General features: G+C 37.4%; 1 protein-coding gene across 7 annotated transcripts in view; it reads left to right on the top strand.

Annotated features, from left to right (window-relative positions):
• LOC119650418 (IQ motif and SEC7 domain-containing protein 1) overlaps nucleotides 1-21,387 on the top strand; it is a 238,119-nt gene that overhangs the window by 138,383 nt on the left and 78,349 nt on the right. The window contains exon 1 of one of the 7 annotated variants that reach the window (XM_038053220.1): nucleotides 1,425-1,691. The exons of 2 other annotated variants lie outside the window; for them this stretch is intronic. The gene's annotated coding sequence lies outside the window, so the exon portion shown is untranslated. Of the gene's footprint in view, nucleotides 1-1,424; nucleotides 1,962-21,387 lie in introns of those variants that run through there. 4 more of the 7 variants (XM_038053219.1, XM_038053218.1, XM_038053215.1 and 1 more) reach the window with 4 other exon arrangements.

The following is a 21,387-nucleotide window of genomic DNA, read 5'->3' as shown; positions in this document are numbered from 1 at the left end:
ACAGTTTTCATATTGCAAAGTGTTTTGGGGTTTATTGAAATTTCTTCGACGACGGTTTGTTGAAGTGGAAATTGAAGCCTAACCGCATAACAACTGAACGATGATCACATATGGACGAACGTATGATTCCCCTTTTGTTATGTTTCACGTTAGTGAGGCCCCTACCTTCGCAATTTTACTATACATTCTCGGTAAAAATTATGACTGATATTGAGAAGTTGGTACGTTAAGGTTAAGATGTCTTTGGGGATTCGTTGAAAGTTTGTGATTTCGTTCTATTCGTAGTATTCTGGGCTACCATGGCCTTTACCACTTAGTTGCCATTGAGATTTGCAACGAATAGTGCTCGAAATCAACGAAATCCTATCAAGTTTTATGAGGATATTCTCATTTAGGCTATTTCCCACGGAGGTTGTATTCTTATCTACAAATATACCACAAGAAAACAAAGGTGGAAACTGTGAACACTCACGCATATAGTGAGTTACATCCTTTTACGTCGAATTTAAGGGGGGGGGGGGGGTCCCCATACATACAAAATGGGGGTGTAAATTTTTTTTTCATCAAATATAGTCATGTGGGGTATCAAATTAAAGGTCTCGGTTAGTACTTTTCGAAGGTGGTTTTGACATATGTTGAAAAGGTGGGAAGTGCGGGGGGTTGAAAGTGGTCATTTCTTTAACGATCCCATTCTTAGAAACTACCCAACCGAAAAATCTGAAAAAATCAGGGGGCTGCCACTATATGGTGCCTAGGCTCCGAAATACTCTCCATACCGATACCTGTTAAAATAAAGTTAATAATAGTACATTACTAGAATTTTTAGTAATTGACAGGAAAACCCCACTTAACTTCACTCTAGAATCACAAAATGCAGCAATGTAGGCTACAGCATAGAACATGATCCTGCCAAATTTGGTGAAAATCACACTATTACTAACAAAGTTATACTAGGTCAAAACTGTCGCTTCTCTGCAAATTCAAGACTATGAATGTAAATATTACTTGAAAGTGGAAATTCTCACATAATATATGCATATTTTTCGTGCTACATGCTAATGGGACAAATGCACACTCAAATCTCTTTATAAAGGAAATACACAAACCCCTTTCATACCTGAAGCGCTGAGCTTCCGGTTTCCCGACTTGTTAGTAATTGAGTTATTTCCACCGAACACTTATATTTGTATAGTTGTCATCATAAAACATGCTCTGGTTTCCAGTCACTTTCACTTTTGTCCTTTAGAAGAGTTAGACATGAAACCTTCCAGAATTCTCATCTCTCAGTATGTTAACTTTCAAAACTCCCAACATCACACACCATCATTTTTGCTTAGAGTGTAATTAACAACTCTTAGCAATTTTTATATGGTTAAAGTATCTATACAAGATCATAGGCGAATCGAGCGCGTTCGCCGATCCATACGCCCCGGCTCTGCAGCGTTTAGTAGCCATAGTCAAGTTAGTTTGCTGTTCGTGTTGTTTTTAGTAGGAAGTTACTGTGCGCGATGGCGGTTGTAACGGTGCGATGATAACGCAAGCGCGGATGCTTAGTAAAGCCATTTAGAAAACATTAACTAGACGGCATTGAAACGACAAACGACGGAATAGTTGTAACGAAGCGACAGCGACTTCCTGAACCCCCGAAATTGAAGAAGATCCCAACCGAAAGTTACATAGAGTGATCGCTGGTAATAAACGAATCTGCACCCACACCGCTTACGAGTAGTTTAGTGAAGCCACCCTTTGAGTGGGAATGATCACTTCTCCGGTTGAGTTTTAATCGATTCAGTCAGGTTTGAATCAATTGGAGTCGATAGTAAACAGCCTTGAGTGAATCGAGAGTGACGGAGGTGATTGTGGTGATTGTGTGGCTAATATATTCGTGCTTTTATTGGAGCAAAATAAGAAAAAATCGGTAGAAAATTGAAGAAATGCCTGGAAAGGTAGAAGTGATCAGTGTAAAGTGTAGTGGTTCCAACCCTTGAATTCTTCCTGCGATCGAGCTCTACTCAAGTGGAATATCTATTGAAAAACGCCTTTAAATTCTGGATGTAACAGATGAAACCGGATACCTGTAGCTGATGCACCCTACGTTACGCTAGGGTGGTTGGAATATTCTATTGGACTCGCACACATGTTTACCTATTCGAGCGCGATCATTATACCGTAACCATTTCTCATCTGTTCTTTGCATGCCTATGAACAGTGAAAGAACTGCTCTGCTGGTCTACTCCATACAATAGAAAAACTGTTTAATTACTTTTAAATGTTAATAACCATCTACTTGAACGGTTTCATGGCATTCAAAAAGTATCTTTAATGAGGTTAAATTGAATTCAGATATTTTCGTTAGCTACTGCATGGTCTTGATGTCTTCAACATTTTTGTCTAATGCTTAGTTGAAATACTTGTAAATAATGGAAATTATTTGGAAAATTATCGCAAGATATGGTTCCCCTGAAGTGATAATCTTGTAGGGTCAATTAAATTAATGAAAATAGAATAAATTGCAGAAAGAAGCGTCACAAGTAGATTAGAATAATTAAGACAGTTCCTTGTTTGTTGATTTCGAAAACGGGTCAGTTTCATTTAACGCTTTTATTTCAATTAATAATAACATCGTATCATGTTAATTCAGCGTTCATACCGAACGTACTGATAAACGACGTTTGCTACGAGCTATGTAAATATATATAAGATATTGAGCATTTCAGTGACGTCAGAGGCTTGATTTTAAATTGATATCGGATATCATAAACATTTACGTATTTAATCAAAAATATGGGAATGTGAAGCGAATTGTTCATTCCCCGTGAAGTTTTGATTACAGTTCAAATTCGCTGATACAATTGCAGTTTGGTACAGCAAGAAGAAAAGGTAAAAATCAAATGTATCTTTTCTTATCATGCAGAATCATTACATTGCGTTTCTAATGGAGCGGACAGCTACTGGTACCAAAGAGTAGTCGGTAGGTTATTAAGAAGTTTCTAATTCGGAGAAGATATCCTGTGCAAGGGACCTAGTTCAGTAGATCAAAGTCATTGATTGGCAAAAACAATTCCTGATAAGCCCTCCTCTTCTTCTTTTTTTTCTTCAGCCTTTGTTCCATTCACAAGCGGGGTCGGCTCGTTGTGATCGGCTTCGCCATTTGGCTCTATCGAATGCCTGATCTGGGTGCAATCTCGAGGCTTTCAAATCCCCATCTAGCGTATCAAGCCACCGTTGTTTAGGTCTGCCTTTTGGTCGTTTACCATCGACTTCGATTTTCAGACCGATCTTGGCAAGTGAATTCTCGTTTGCGAGAATTGGGTGACCATACCATCGAAGACTCTCGCAACTTTTCCACGATCGGTGCAACCCCATAACGATCGCGGATATCCTCATTTCGGATGTGATCTAAACGTGTGACGCCACTAGTCCAACGTAGCATCTTTGTCTCCATTACCGCAAGACGCCGTTCATTGTCTTTTATGGTCGGCCAACACTCAGAACCATAGAGAGCGACTGGACGGACGACATTGCGATAAATTTTAGATTTGAGACGTTCGTTGATACGTCGATCACAAAGAACACCAGTTGTGGAACGCCACTTCATCCAGGTTGCGTTAATGCGTGAAGCAATTTCATAACGCAGTTGTCCATTGACTGATAGCGTCGACCCGAGGTATTTAAATCGCTCAGTTCTGGGCAGATCACTGCCGCTGACAGTGATTGTGCCTGTTTCATGGGGATCGGTCGTCAAAAATTCAGTTTTGTTTAATGTCATTGATTGGCAAAAGCAATTCTTGATAAGCCCTCATGAAACTCGGCTTATGTCAGACACTACAATCCACATCGAGCTATACTTCCTATTTTTCAAATTCGGAAGTCGTTAAGGATCATTTGAATGGTAATGTAATGTTTTCCATGAGAAAACTGATAGAAAACCTGCACCTGACGATCTGACACACCTTTTTCGTCGTATTTTTCGTCAAAATAGGTTTTAGTCCACTACACACAACTAGGATTGTCCGACAAGTAACTTTAAACCCAGTAATATTCACCCAGGGGGCTACCTTCTTATTGGCATTGACACTACACGCTTTGGAATAAAAGTTATATGAACACATATCACAACAACACAAATCTTTCCATATAATATTATAAAAATATTGCTTCACGAAATCTAATGTCCAGATATTATGTGATCACACTTTCTAAATGAGGTGTCAAAGGGTCTAGTGTACGCATTCAACAAGAAAAGTGTGTTCTTTGAGATTCATGTAAGCTTTAAACAGAAACGATTTTTCTGTTTTCACCGGAAAACCCTTATGCAGTTCCAGTAGGCTTTGTTCATTGTCAAAAATCTTTGTGGTTTCACGAATTTTAGGATCATGAAAGCCAATATACAGTTTGATTTGACCTTTTGTTCTACGTGACAGTTAGACAGCATCAAATCAAATCTGAACTGCATATATTTGAGAGGTATCTTGTCTACTTTTAACTGAATTCAAAAACTTTTCACCAAGCTATATCAGGAAAATTTCTAACAGCTTCTTCAACATCATCATTACGGGTCATTGTGTCGAGATCCACCAATTCGATATCGCTAAAAACTGTCTGGCGTCCTTGTCTACGCGATCGCTCTCCAATCTTCAATTTCTGCCAAAGATACTGCCTTTATAGACTTTCCAGGCTGGATCATCTTCGCCCATGTCGATTAAGTGACCGGATTTTATCCACAACCAGATTGTCATGGTATCCCTCATAGATTTCGTCGTCATATAGGCTACGGAATATTCATCCTCATGCAGGGGATCAAATATTCTTCGAAGAATCTTTCTCGAAAACGCTTGCTATGGACATTTTGCCCAGAACAGTTTTTGTAAGTAAGGCTCTGTTGATCGCCAACAATCCTGCGCGGATTTCGTCATCGTAGCTTTTATTGGTTGCTATTTTCAACCCTAGATAGGAGAAATTATCAACAGTCTCAAAGTTGTAGTATCCTATCTTCACTGTTCTTATTTGACCCAGCGTCATTTGACGGTGTTGGTTCTTTTGTTTTTGGTGCTGACGTTTGCGCCATGTACTTCGTTTTGCCTCCGTTCATGTACAGCCCAAGAACTCGCCGCCACCTGTTCGATCTGGAGGGTGGATTGTCTACCTCGAGTTGTTCTTCCCATAATATCAATATCGTCAGCATAGGCCAGTAGCTGGGTGGACTTGAAGAGTAGGCACATTCTCGCATTTACATCAGCATGGCGGATTACATGTCTTAGATCGTTATTGATGATATATGGTTTCGTGAGTGATCCTACTCCTTTTGTCTGACCTCGCCCATTGGTCAATTCAATCGAGGTACTGAATTCTGTCATGGCCGTGAACAGGTAGATTGAAGTATTAAGGGGAAGAGTAGTTGCGATCCATATATAAGACCCGATTTCACTTTCCTGGCGGCGACGCTTTCACACTTTTGTGATTTTAAGTATATAGGAAGACTTGACGCCGCGATGGTTGAGGGGGTAGGACGTCAGCCTCCCAATCTCGCTGCTCCTGGGTTTAAACCCAGTCATCATAGGTGTCCGTGTTCGTTTTGTGTTTGTCTCGCTGCTGTGCGCTTATCACTTGTACAGCGTTAAATATGATGATTTTGAAACTTAAGCACAATCTGACTGTGTATATGCCCTATACTCCACCAAGGAATGAGCAGAAAACACTAAGCTAAAGGCTAGAGAACGATGAGATTCTTCGTTGAAATACGGAGAGAATTTCCTTCCTAAATATGGGAAAACCGGAAAACTATATAGGAATTGCAGAGTCGTTTTCTTCTCTTCCTCCGAGCACACAATTCCGATTTTCTACAGGTAATGAACTTCCAACGTTGCTAAAAGGAATTAGAAATTTCCTAAACCTCTTGGAGAAATTATCACTTTCACATAAAATAAAGGTCCATACGCGGTTCGAATTCGCTTGAATTGAAAACATCATTATAGGCTGTAATCCCAGATAACTGTCATGAAGACATGGTATAAATAGGATATCCCAGAACTGAAAATAATAGGTCTTTGGACATCAGATGTTAGAGGCCAATTATTTCACTTAGCGAGAATAGTAAAGCGACTAGGTATTGTTCTGAAAAATAACAACTTTTCTTTGATATGTCATGAACACTTAATTGGAATTTTCTATACTCAGTTCAGGTCTTTCCAGAAATGAATACTTAGTTAAAGTTCAATTAATGCACATGAACATATACAAACTTCAGATGAATAAAACCTTGCCATAGTTAGAAGCATTGCGAATATTTTACTTCAACTCTTTCTAAAGCCATGAGTTCATGATTTACACTTTACTCTAGATTGTATTGTTTCGAAATAGTATAAAAGTAACATATGCTTTCTATCCAATACGACAAGCATATATTTTTCTTAAAATATGGTGCAGGGATTTTCTGTTTTTTTTTTTTACTAACGCAACATCTCACTTGAATTTGAGTGATCAACCATTCACAAGGCGCTTATTGTTTTGAACGGACCATCAAATTTCTAGTTACTTGGTTTGCGTACGACAATTCTGAACTCTTCAAAACCAGACCTTTTACACATATTAAGGCGCCACAATAATATCTTCTGCTTTTTGTTCACAGTTCCCATTTGTAATCTAATGTTGTATCTAATACCGTGCCTTTAGATCTAAACTTTATTCGCTGACATTTTACAAAACAAAGTTTTTATCTATCGTAGGTGGGAAATACCGATTGAAAAATGCTCGCTCTTTTTTGCAAAGAAAATGTTGGAAAACAACAATTCAATCTACAGCCCACACAACCCCCTCATTTCATGTCTGCATCTATAAATGGTGCTTCAAGTTGTCAGTTGTTGTTTTTTTTGTCTTTCTTATTGCGGGAACACCAAAAGCACATCTACACAAATTGGGAATCAGATAATAGGTACTTTATTTATTATACTGAATTCTTCAAGACTTAATTTTGACAAACATAATACGATGAGATAAAGTAGTTTTTTATTTACCTATGCGGTACAATTTGACAGCAACCTTTGAACATTACTTCAAATATGCATAAAACTAATTTTCCTTCCTAACTACATCGCGATCAGCAAAGTGTATGAACTGCCAGCTTTTACTTTTTACCGAGTATATTCATTGATCATTCAACCAAACCGAGATTCCATTTCAATTCAGCTTTTTAGAAGTATCTATGCTCAATGAGTGCACGATCTTTTTTCGCTCTCTTCCTTCCATTGTTATTAGTGATAGTGATTACGTATGTTTTGTAAAAGTTAGCCAGAGTTACCAGTTTTTAGACCAAAGATGAGGGATCGAAATCCGCTTCAGTAATGACAAATCTAATTCTTACATAAATCACCTTTGTATCGTAGAAAGGGTTTTCTCGCATTAATTTGGATCGCTCGAAATGGACTAAGGTATATTTAGTCAAGATACCTGTACTGAATATTTCCAAGGATCGGTAGTTCGAAAGTCTGGAACATTTAATCATACTTTAGGTTCACGATTAATATCTATATAATAAATTTAACTTAGTTTAAACTTATCGAACTTTCCTTTTGATATCAACTGGCAAGCCCAATTCAGTCCACATAAGGCCACGCATGAATGATCTAATAATACATTCGTGATCTATTATTAAGCCAGCCATGCATCATCTCATGATTTCTTAAGATAGTTCGTTTTCTATTAGAAGACAATCATCTTTAATGAATATAGTATCAACAATTGCGAGGGAGCACCACTATTTCGTTCGTTAAGTTTATAGTTGCATCGGGTAAATATCGTGTATGTACGTACCCATGTAAAATTCTCAATCAATCATTCATTTAATTGGTCATTGATCTTAGACATTCACTTTCATTTTCAAATAAAATGGCCGGTCATAGCTCTTTGGATTGCATCTTAGGATCCATTCAACTCCTAGTTCATCGGTAAATGTTTCAGCTACGGTAATTATTGACGATTAAACTACATTTCTCTTTCAAAAAGATCGTATGTATTTGTAATGGTCTAAAGTGTAATTTTCTTCACTTTTCCATTGCTTTAGATGTTTTCCCCTCTACAAATTGTAGTTTTGTTACTAGAAACTGTTAAGCCAAATAGCAATTGTACGATTATAGCGCAGAAAATTTACAATAGTACCGTTCATGACGTATCAAAATTCACGGAAATATCACTTTCCATTTCTTTTCATACAAATTCCCATAAAGTGCAACCTTAGCCTACGGAGAAATTGTAAGAAATAAATGAGGTATCTTCGATCCAACATACATGGACGTATTCAAAAATATATGAAATATGGTGGATAGTATTGTCGCATGATAATGGTACGAAGAATGCTAATCAAATCCTTGCATGTTGCATATAATTCATTTAGCTTTCATAGAAAGAAAGTTATATTAAAACATGTCAATGGAATTTTTTTAAGTAGCAATATATCTACTTGTGGAACAAGATTATTAATTGTACGTGATCCATTCTCTAACATTTTATCGGTCACCTCAAAAATTGAATTAGTTTTGTAACATTCCCGATGTGGAATCAACACATTCAATTATACCGTCCTTTATTGCTTGATCTATCAAATCTATCAAGACAAAATCACGTGTTCACTTGGACTGTCTGAATCAAAATCATATAATGAATGATCACAGTAATCGAAAATAATTTACAAAACTCAAAACCATTTTACTAGGTGACTTCAAATTTATAAATACAAATTAGTTGAATTGTTCGAGAGAAGTAAAATAAACAAAATTTAGAATCAGATTCTTTATGTAAAAATATTTGACTGCATGGAAGGTTCCACTTATATATTCAATTCAACGTGTTGCTGGTATTTTATCTCTTAGCCAGTAGTTATTTGACACAAATGGAACAACTTTGACCTACTATGACTTTGTTAATAATAGTACGATTTCCACCAAAATTTCCAATATGCTTCGTATCGAAGCCTATCCTACTGCGAATTTTACGGATCTAGGATGAATTCGTCCAGACGACTGTTTTTGTCAATATTTTTTTTTTTTTTTTTGAATGAATGAAATGATTAAGTGAATTTATTATATACAAGGAAATGACATATGATTATACTTTTTATAAAGTACGTATATATATCTCAAAAAGTCAACTACAAAACTTATATATAAAAGAAATGAAAGATAACAACCTTATTCAGCGCTCGCTCACTCAAATACTGTCGATACTTTCGACGCTTTTCAGTCTTTTAACTTTTTAGGGACTTTTTAGACTTTTCATTGGAATTGAAAGTTTAGAAATATATTCTTCGGAGTCCAAATAAACTTTTCAAGTGCAAAAAAAATAAAAAATGTTGAAATCCTAGATCCTTTAAGGGGGATTCCCAGTAAATTTCCAAAATATAAAAATATACTATTATTAAAATTATTTGAGCAGATATCGTAACGTAGTGTATTTTGCGGACTAGATACTAAATGCTAGGACCACTATTTGTTTCGGATTTTCCGGTTGGGTAGTTTCTGAGAATGGTTCCTTGAAGTAATTGCCTTTTTTCGGATCCTAATATCTGGCTTAAAAAGTATTAATCGAAATCTTTTGTTTGATACCCCACATAACTATATTCGGTGAAAAAATGCCGTTTACGTAAGGTGATCACAGCGAAATCTGGCGTGGCAGCAGAAAAACAAGTTTTTTGCAGATGGGGCTGGGAAAATTACTACGCATACTCAAGATATCAATAAATATATGGTGAAAAATTCTTATTTGTATCTTTATCCAGTTTTTCACAAATAACTTCTAAGAAAAGCGAAAAAACGGGCAATTTTTTATTTGAACTAATTGAGTGCCTCCCGATACCGGTGATCAATGTTAGTGCTCGACTTTATGCTTGTTTCACTGTTGTAGGCGTATCACTTGCACTTAAATGTAATGATAATGAAGCTAAAGAAAAGTCTCAATCAAATAAAATGGGGTAAGAAGCAATAATGGCGAAAAGTTTTTGTAGATGGCTTATATTCGACAAAGGGCGTAACAACAGAAATATTGCGAAGAGGCAATCTATTTTTTTTTTTTTTTAATTTAATTTAATTTTGATCGCAACTTTGCCATACTGTATTTTTGGTTGGTTGTTGTTTTGTTCATCTCTATAATATCCTACCTCAAAGACTTGGAGAAAAATTTATCAGCCTAAGATTCAAGGAAAAAACTTTACATTTCTAGGTTAGCTTTCCGTTGCGATTATAGAAAATTGCTAATAAAACTTTGCATAAGAAAATTTGGTTAGCTCGCTCTCATCATTCCTTCTTCTAATTTAATGCATTTCATCAAGAGGTTTTCTCCGTCATTTTTTTTTTTTTTTTGCCATAATGATAGCATTTTGAAAAGTTTTCGCTGTAACCTTCATTCAAAAGATGAATTTCTGCTAAAATGTATTCAAGGAGAAAACTATTAACAATCTTCTAGAAAAAAATCCGAATGGCAAAAATGTTATTGTAATTTTGGCCTTAGGCGAATAGGTTCAAATCAATTATATTCTAATATATGATGAGGGTTTTTTGAAATTTAGAACATCGAAATCTTTCATTAGTGAATTTTCTTGTGGCTGTTTTATTACAGTACGACCACTTGAAATTCTATTTTTAAAGTCACCGAAAATTATCACCTTTCACCTTTTTGCCATTTTCGCATCCCATTAACAGCTTTGTCGCAATCTCTTATAGACGTACTGTTTGTTGCCGGCCAAGCAAGTTGACCAACCTGCCTGCAAACTACCTGTATATTTTTATGTGTACATATCTTGCATAAACTTCATCTGCTACGGAAATTTAGCCGAAGCTTGGAGCTTGTTCACCGCAAGGTACATAGGAATGTATATACATGGACACCATCTGAAAAGTACCTGCGTTTAAGCGGCTAAACCAGATCACGTTTTCAGTTCACATGCAAATCAGAAAACTTAAGAGAGGCTAAGACAAAAAACTGACTAATAGTATGTTGAAATCGGGGACGCTCATAGAATACAATGAGTGTGAACCTATTTCTTTAGTTAATTCGAGGTCTTCGAACAGATTAGCCCTAGAATTGCAAGGTGGCTATAAATCAAAACTAAATGGAGTATATGAAAATATGCCTCATTGTGTAAACAGTCTTTTCATTGTTAGGTTATACAAAGTCGGTCATATTTTTAACTTATTCTGTTGGTGACCAATCTTGCTCAGTTCCTAATATTAATATATAATATTTAGAATAATATTAGGATTGATGACATTGATAGCAGCCGGATGTAAACTATTTATTGAGATGTCATTTTCAGAAATATCATTTTCCGTAAATATTTAAAAAAAACTGACACTAGACGCGGAAGTGTGATTGGAAACCTGGTACTGATCCTTTCACTTGATCTACTATTCAGGGTTAATCACTGCCGTAACTGATGCAACTTTTGTATTCAGAACAAGTGAAATAGTATCCAACATTTCATCAATGATTCGCAAATGAATAACATTCGTTGTCGTCTTGAACATGAGAAATAACGGGGCCATAGTAGCCTCACATATATATATTCGTATTCCGGCATACTAAACTGGCGGATGAAACGTGAATTACTATATTTCGTGCATGTGGGGAAGAAGAAAATGGCAAGTACGAGTTAAAAAACGAACATATGGAAACAAAAACAGCATAAAAATTGACAGAGTCAAAGCCGGGCAATATTATACCGATCTCCATCATCTACGCAATAACAACAGAAACAATAGTAACAATAGACATGTAGTAATGACACAAACCAAGCTAACACATTCATCACTTATGAAAATGAGGTGAAAGAGATACCGTAGTGACGGGACACGTACACCGCCTCATATGTGATATCCAAACGAATGAGTGAGATGCCGCAAGGCTGACAACTCATCCGCTTATTGTTTTCAATTGGCCCGAATTAAATTCTCACAATTATTATTTGTTTGTTTGTTTGTGGCGGTCACAAGTTCAGTTTTATTGAATATATGATTATGATGATGAATTACTCAAGCATATACTGTCCAATACGATAGGTATACCTATCGCTGGCTAACTCGTATTTGGCGGAATAGAAATCTTCAGTTTTTCAGGTGTGAGGTGGGCACCTGAGTTGCATATCAATAGCAACTCATGAAAACAGCATGCTTCCTGATGTCTGTAAATATGTACATATATGTTGTTCAATATTTATGTATTATACGTTTGACAATGATGAAACTATAGTGACACCATGTTGTCAAACTGTTGTGGAAACACTTCCGTAGTTTCCGACATTGTTATATAAGTATTATGTATTCAGAATAAAAAAAATAAAGATTGCTGTAGGGGCGAGCATATTTGTCATATTTTGTTGCAAATGCATAGTTAAGAAAAAGTATCTATGCCGAATTCTTGCAATGCTCCTGAAGGAACTAAAGGTGATGTTTCCTTAGATTAACACTATTTTATAATGCCTTCCAAAATTTCACATGACTCATAAGATGGGGCTAAGGTTTACGTTCTTCTCTGGGTCGAAACACATCACTTCTGATTCTGCATGGATTGAATGTTCAGTCTCCCAGATTCACAAATAAGATCACAAAATATAGTCATAGAGAGTTGGGCCAGAAATTTTCGGTGACTATAAACTTCTAGTTACAATAAATCAGCAGTAATATTGAGATCTATTCCTCGAAGTTTTCCCTCCAAAAATTGGGTGAATGGGTTATCAACACCAAAAATCTGACATCCGACGCGTCCATAGGCTGTCCAGTTCTAATTACAGAGCGGACACGGTATCATCCTGCAATATTTCCATTTAGAACATACGTATGTTATAACCAGCCAGAATGTCCACAATACTTATTCTTATCTCCCCGCTTTTGACAGGACAAATTTTATAATATGCTCGTTTGGTTCAGACATTTAGTCGCTACCCCTCATGGTTATTTGGTACAAATTACGATGACCTGCCCTCCAATCGCTTTTCAACCACTCAGGTCGTCACCCTTAGAATCGCCTAACTCTTTTCTCGCTTTCATCTGAAAGTTAGACACAAGGACCTTTGATTTAGAAACCCTCAACATTTTGCCATGCATCATCCTCAACATTTGCCATGCATTCTATTTGGAACGAATTAGTCTATGAACTGTTCCTATTGCGGTGTTCTAAATGTGTATATTATTAATATTACAAAAATTGAATAGTGCATTTAGAGCTGCGCCAGATGTCGTGCTCAGGGTGCCGATAATGTCTCACATACATTTCTTACAAGTGAGGCTAATTTGCACTGAAAACACTTTTATCTTAGCTTAACCTACCAGACTGCGGATGCCTAGGGGAATATCGATCGAATAATATCAACGTATACCTAATGCATATAAAGGGTAAGCCCCTATGTGGAGGAAAGGCAAGGAGACCTTTCCTCTACATAGGGGCCTTAGCCTTTAAACTGTGAGTGATGGTTTCATCTTTGCCTTTATACATTTTTTCCAAACAAGCTTTCTATCTAAAATTAATTCCAGATATTTCTCTTCTTCCAAAAGTTGAAAGCTTATTATTTTTATTATCTAATCCTTGGAAGATAAAGATTTTGCATTTTTTTTGGATTTACTAAAATTCAATGATTGAGGCATCCTCTGCCAAACAAGTTACCAGCATGTTACATATTTCTACATACCGTTCTGAGGTACCGATCTGTATCCAGTACAGGTGAGCAGCTTTTTTTTTGCTTCTGTCGATCAGCTAGTGATCAACACCTACTTTAGCACACAAAAATTTCCGTGCTAGCATAGCATTGATCCAATTTACTGAAGTATCATCGATACCATGTTCTGTAGTCCATAGAATAACGTACAATTGAAAGTCCCATCAATGTTCACAAACACCGCGAATGCTACCTGAGCCACCATTTTCTGATTAAAGAAGACTAGCCTTGAATTTAATGTCAAAACGAAAACAGTTCTTATGCTTGTCAGTCCACACCAACGTATGCATCTTGTGTTTGCCATCAATAAAGCAAATGGTTTCCGCCACACCTGAATTACTTGACGTCACAGTGAGATACACGATGGCAACGGTGGATCTGGGAAACACATTTATTGACTTGGTTGCAGGGAATCATCACCAGCCCCATGAACTTCTATTAGAATATTAGTCTAGCTGACAGATACATTAAATATTTGGAGGTCTTAAACGATAGGAGCCCGCATACCATTATCATACGCAATGTAGGTTTCACCGAACCAAAAAAAAAAATATGAATTCTTGGGAAGAGCAATATTATGTTGACCGTTCCCAGCGAACATATTAGAAATGTAATACGTGATTTCTTCCATCAATTGTCATTAAGAATTGCCAGTTCATTGTAAGGAAGCTCACTAAGTCAAAGGATATCGTGCCAATATTTGAACTGAATTTGACAAGTTTTGACGCCGCTCAAAAAGTTATTGATGAAAATTCGGTGGATTTGTCATGTAGCCCAAGGTGGGCCCACTGTTCGCTGTATACTTGCGAAACTTAAAAAAGAGCGATATTAGAATAAAACAGTACAGTGACAATGTACTGGGCTCCGCGAACAAACTATAGTTAGCGTTCAAACAATTCTTGCAGCCAGCAACGATGCGTCATTTTTGTATCGTTCACTACAGTTAGTGTTGATTAGGAAGATCTTCTGGCACATTAGTATTCCCCGGTATGATGATTTCGACATAAGAACACCAGACAAACAATCACGGTTTGCGTCAGAAGCTCTTGATTGGACTTTATATGTGATGAAAACCTAACCTTTATCCTTTAGATTTGGATACAGTAGATTATCACAGAGGTTCCGACGAAGTATCTTAAAGCGTAAAACCTAACTCTGGTCGACATTACTTACTACGGAATCCTAATAGGGAACCTTTGCATTGCTTCTCCTATTCACAAATTTATTCATTTAAAGTTCGTCTTTATTGATTTCGTACCTCCTGTAACTTCATCGCAGATATATTGCCACTGAGAGTCTCTTTTGTTCTATGCAAAGAATAGATTATAATACTTATTGATCATCCTAACCTATATGCAAGCCTCAGTGATTCTCTGCAACGAATTAATTCCACTATAAAGCTTTGTTGAAAGTCGCAGTCCGAAACTGCGCTTTAGGTGTGGATGGTTTTTTTGATTTTTTATGTAAGAATATTTGGGTACCAGGTGGTTACGTCTGTACATAGTCTTTAGGGTATATGCATTGAGTATTTCGCAGTATTCACTTCAATGTAGTATTGATTTTTACGTCTTAGAGTGCAGGAAGTTCATGCCAAGTAACCAATTTTGACATATAATAACTTTGTCCATAATACCCCAATTTCCACGAAACTTTCGATGATACTCCATAGTACGAACTATATTACTGCAAAACTGTTTAATTCTAGAAGCACTGCACCTTTGTGAGCAGTAATATACAATAGCATTGTCGACTTTATTGAGCAGCAATCCAGGTGGATTGATCTTCTGGGTGGATAGTTTCTGAAAATAAGCCCTTGAAAGAAGTGGCCATGAAATGTTGAAATGCCTAATGCTACGGTGATTCAAAATGGAGACCTTTCATTTAATGCCTCCCATGACCATATTTGGCGAAAAATGTTACCCTTCACCCCTTGGATGAATGGAGGCGTCCTTTAGACTCAACCTAGAACGATGTCATTCACCACATGCACGTAGGTTTACAGTTTCAGTATTTTCACTAATTTTTGGGAGGCGAACAGACAGTGAATCGATTTTAATAAGGTTTGTTTGGAGGCGATTTAAATTGTCAACTCCAGTTGACTATAACTAACCTACAGGGAAGAGCTACCTCACTTTGAAAAAATTGGAAATTTTGAGGTGTTCAGGTTTGCTCACATTTAAACGCACCACAATGAAATGTCAGTCGACAGCCGCTTATATGTCTCTTTGCTCTTCAGGATAGGGCCTGTGGTATTCCGGTCCCTCTTAGTTGGCATTAATAATTTCATCCTGCCACGACTTTCTGCCCATTTCAAATGCCCTCTAACTTTGGGTCGACAAGTTGTGAATGTGAAATTTTTCGAAGTAGCCTGCTCTGGCTCCAACTTCAATTTTGGATTATGGGATAAAGATAGCGCCAGTCTCTCATGTTTTTCCGACTATGTTTCACGTGTACCAGTTCGATCTGTATATCTTTATTGGTTTCGGCGTATTGCTTTTGAGGGAGTTCGTTTTTACCACGTTTCCTATCAAGCTTTGTACAGTTTCCTTTAGTAGTTCAGCAGAAGATTAGCATTTTCAGGTTTGGTTTTTGCCTTCTAGGAGATTCTAAAAACATGGCATTTTTGACATACCAACGAACGTACTAAATCCAAAATTTACCGCAGTGTTGTCTGCCCTGTTGTCCTTGTTGGTTTTTTTACTCCGAATGTGACGGTGAGCCAGTCTGTTGGAAACATTTCAGCGAGAACGATATTAACCAATTTGTCTGAACGTTTAAACCCTAACCTTTTGGTAAAAGCTAGGCAAGGCTCAATGTATCTAAGTGCTCTCTAGCCTCCGTGAGTAGATATCATCCGTACCAGGCTCTTTGAAATCCTCAAAGAATGCTATAGCAGCTTATGTTTTTTCACTGGTAACCATATCTCTCAAAGTGCATATTTATATTGAAAGGTTTACAGAAACTGCTAGTTATACCCATTGTCCAATTCAATCCCCTATTTACCCGAAAAAGATATTTCCTAGAGGGTCTGCACTGATTCAACTCAGGAGTTTGTGAAAGTATCATCAAGTTTTCTAAGAAAGTCTGGCTTAGACGATGTATTTTAATACCTAGCTTACTAAACCTCGTCATTATTCCAACCAAAGATATTATCCAGTAAACCCTTCCGTATGAAGTAAATTGTTCATGATTCCCACATTAATAATAATTGCCAAGCTTGCACAACTTGCATTGCTTGGTTTCTTTACGAAACAGGCAGAAATAATTTAGTCCAATCTGAGTTTCCAATCTCTTTCGCCAATCTTATATAGTTTTGCATTTTGAAGTCATTGGATTTTTATCGCGGAATCATAGAAACATGCAATTATTATAATAACATTCACATTCCTTTATCTCTTCGTTTTTTCCTATTTTAGGATGACGAGTTTTTCCTTTTCACTTTGGGATTATGTAAAACTATTCGACCACGGATGCATTTAGTCATTTAATAACTACGGAATCATTTGTGTAAAATTATCTAACAACTAAGATCCGATTCCTAAAGAGCGTCGAAAAAGAAGAAGAATTCCTATGCATTATCCTTTATTATATGTAATGTTTTGAAGGCACTGAAAATGTGAAGTGGCCAAAATTACTTTTCTATTGCCTTCGTGAACCCAATCTAATTGAGATACTTCCGGGGCCTAGTAGCCTTGTAACTACTCAGGTGCTGAATGATCTATACAAGACCCATTTTCATGAATACTGGAGAAGCAATATTTGTTTTTCTCATTTTTGAGATAACACTTCACTGGCTGCTCCTGTAGTTTCACATCGAACTAGTATTGCTCACTTTAGAAATATTTACAGTCTGTGTTAATTGAAAATACTTAGAAAATGCCCCAGTGGAGTTAAAACTAAAAAGGAAATCAATTTACGTAAATGAACTGAATTGAGTAGGAAATTGTAATGAAAAGTCGATAAAGTTGTGCTAGATACAAGTTTCAGTGGGCGTCACTTCAAGCACTTGCTATTTTTGCAAGAGCTGCATAAGTACGCCCCGTAATTAGGTGCTTCTGTTTGTTTTGTTTACGCATGAGAAGTGTAACTGATAAAAAAGAGCCACCTTGTTTTCCTTGCATCTAAATTCATCGAGTTGACTGCCGTCTTTTTGCGTGATGTGAAAAACCTACTTTCGATGTTAGTTAGATACACAGATAACAAGCTTGTGAAGGCATCTTGCATGAGATCTTCCTCATCATATGTGTAGAAAGCACTCTAACGCGCACATACAAATGTGCTTACTGGCCTGTATTAATTTCGACACGTGAATGAACATAAAAACCACTTCATCGGGCAACTCTAATTTCGACATCAGGTGGTGAAATGGCTGACGATTTTGCTTCTTGTAGATCTTTAGTGTTACCAAGATAAATTCACTTGAATGACTTTTGCGAAAACCATGGACCTAGATATCTTAGTCTGATGGAAAACTTCCAGCCTGACTGGTGCAAATTGAATCTAACTGAGATAATAAAAGCGACAACACCTGAAAGTATTTTTTTTTTCTGAATCGATGTTAGATTGCTTGATATGCACTCAAATAAAAAGTGCAATATGTTCACAAGCATACCATATTATATATATCGAAGTTTAGTTATAGGAGGAATACACACTCATTACAGAAAATAAAGGCATAGTGCACTTCTCTATTCAAAAGGAAATTCCTTTTGAACAAGTTTTTAATTAGTTTTTCTCGTTTTCCATGTTCAACTATTATGCATTGCTGTGAATACATCAAGAATTTGAGTATTTTTAATAGCGTAATCGTCAGCTATTTATAAAGATCGATTTGGAGAATAAAAACTTGTTTATAAAATAAGTGGGTGAACAATTATGCAAAGAATATTTTCACCAATTTGAGAAAAATATGGATGCTTACCACTTTCTCTATTGTCATTATGAAGGTTCGAAGTGCAGACGTATTGTTTTCACTTTCATTTTGTACAGTTTATGGATAATGATAGGAATGCATTGCTCATTGAAAACAGACAAGCTATTTTACCTTTGCTATGAAACTGTCTTGTTCTTTAGCAAGAGTTCTTTGTCGTACTCTATCAGGTATATTTAGATACACTTCTTTAGCAAAGGCTACCTTAATACTAGAACTCCGTCCTCCGTCTTCAGAAACATTTGTCAATAAAACACAAGAAGGACAAGATCTAAATACATAAATCAAATAAAAGATCGGTATTAATATGCATCAACTCTCTTGAAGGTGCGAAAACTGTAATCAACTGATCACATGCGCCATATGGATAATTGCAGAATGCGTAACCTTCCAAACTTAATTCACGCTGATAAGAGATCGCGAGATTGTAGGACGCGGTCATTGATCTAAAAATATTTTAGGGGACAGGTTTAGTCTGTCCCGCCATTGAAGAAAAGATGGTTTAGTATTGGTTTCTCGATCATAGTATCTCAGGATTGCCACTCATCCTTATATGGGTCAATCACTTGTTACGTACGCAGCAACTCGGGGCCCCACGTTGGGCGCCAACTATGATACAATGAGAGTCCAGCGTTGCATTACTTTGGCACCAATGGAGTTACCAAGGCTGTCAACCAACCAAACACCCCTAACAGGTGAACACCGACTGCGCGTGATAATATATAGAACCGGACAGCACGTGCTTGAGTTAAGCAATTCGGAAAGATGTGAGCCGGGGTTCTTGGTTTTCACATATTATTTCAGTCTCAGGACACAGAGATTTAATCACGTGCCTTGACTCACGAGTCAACAAAACAAAACCCATCCGGGGTGAACTACTCTATTAGAGACGTGAAGTTTCGAGGTATAGTGATACCACCGAAGATTTTATTCCCAAAGGAGTTAGATTGCCAAACGAGACTATATCACAAAAAACTTAACGCGTGCGGGTTAGACGGGGAAGGATTAACTCCGAACTGATTCCGACATCTACCCGACGAGTGGTCCCCATTTTCCTTTCTTCTTCATGGGAGGCCAGGTGATGTGATGGCCCTGCGGTAGCCCACCTCAACCTAATCGTTCGCCTCCTGCGTAATGGGGGGGGGCCCTATTTAAATGGAAGGACCGACGCTTCCCGGGACAGGATTAGAGCAAAACTTTGTTTTTCTACATATTATGGTAGTTTATATTCTTCATGTAACATAACTAAACTAGTTACCAGTGCAACAAATTATCGAAATAAGTGCGATTCATAATTGTTCCACCAAATGGTTACAACCCACGTAGGTGGCTCCAAGCAGCAGCGCGTTGAATCTACCAATGGCGGTGGCCGACAAAAAACTAACCACACTCGACAGGAGCAAGTGACTAACCGACGAGAAATTCAATGATGTTGACTGCGGCTCGGTGAAGGCAACTTCCACGGCCGCAAACCGCAACCTCAGCTCACCAGCAGCCCTGACCTTTTCTGGCGAAAGGTGAGGTCGATATGGCAGAAATGGTCTTGGATTCCCAACAAACTTCAATTGCGAATCGCACGAGCCTTACTCTGGATGGCAATGGCAAGTCTGGTGGTTGCCACAAAAAGGACCAATCCGCGTGGTTTCTACATCTTTAGCCTCATTTTCCTACGCGACTGAAAACACTCGTAATTGATCCGATCTCGCCTCATGGAAGCAGAACCGGCGCTTCCAACTCAAATGCTTTTACGTATCCCCTTGACGTTGAGGGTGAGATCTCATTGCTCGCTACCACGGACTTCTCGTCGATTTTCCGGGATGTAATGGTTTTAGTTCGTGAATTGTGCAAATTTTATGGATCTAATTTGATGAGTCGTTTGATAAAAAACACACACACCTCCGACACATCAAACGTTCATCCTTCCGTTCATTTCTCTTCTTCTTGTTCTTTTTCTCAGACACCCCATTCCGCCAGCCATGCAGCGCGGCAAAGCAGAGCAGGGCAGCCACAACGATAAATTTCTCTTCCGAGGCCGAAGTCTGAAGATTCAAATTTGAATTTGGAATATTCAAACCTCAGAAGCGGTCAGAACAATTATATCGACGGAACACACGACTAAGTGCCATCGTTTATGGTTCGCTTAAATGCATTTAAACTCCCGCCAGGACTTCGTGAGTCTATGCACTGCTCCACTGTCCTGCGCCCAGCGCTCCTGGCGCGATACATATCGTAGCCAGTAATGGAATTGTCGCCTTTCCTTAATAATGTGACCTATCCACTGGAACTTTCGCCATCTTATCAACTCGCCTATGGGCAACTTATCCGTGCACCGACGAACTTCTTCGTTCTAAATGGTGTCAGGCAGGAAATCCCGGTAACAACGAAGGTCTTTCATGCCTGAGGCATTCGGGTTCCGGTTTGTAGTCATATTCGCATTTTGTTGATTATCCTCAGTTACAAGTTCTATGAGTTTTATTAAAAAGAGATTCAAAATTCTTTTGTATGACAATTGTCACCGTCAATATACAGTACTGGGCAAAAAAATCTGATCGGTAAGAAAATCTGATTTTTGAGAAAAAAGTATATATGAGGGTTTTTGTGTATTGATATTTTGAAGTAAAAGTAGTTGTTGGAGAAAAAAAGAACTATGTAAAATTTTTCAAGAGGGACTTTTATTCAAAATTAGTCTATTTTACGAAAAATAGGTAAATTTGGTTTATGTTTGATATCAATCACAAAACTCGTCGCATCACAATAATTT

The sequence above is a fragment of the Hermetia illucens genome, chromosome 2 (genome assembly GCF_905115235.1).
Source record: "Hermetia illucens chromosome 2, iHerIll2.2.curated.20191125, whole genome shotgun sequence".
Taxonomy (NCBI): Eukaryota; Metazoa; Arthropoda; class Insecta; order Diptera; family Stratiomyidae; genus Hermetia; species Hermetia illucens.
This window is presented reverse-complemented; position numbering and strand designations above follow the sequence as displayed.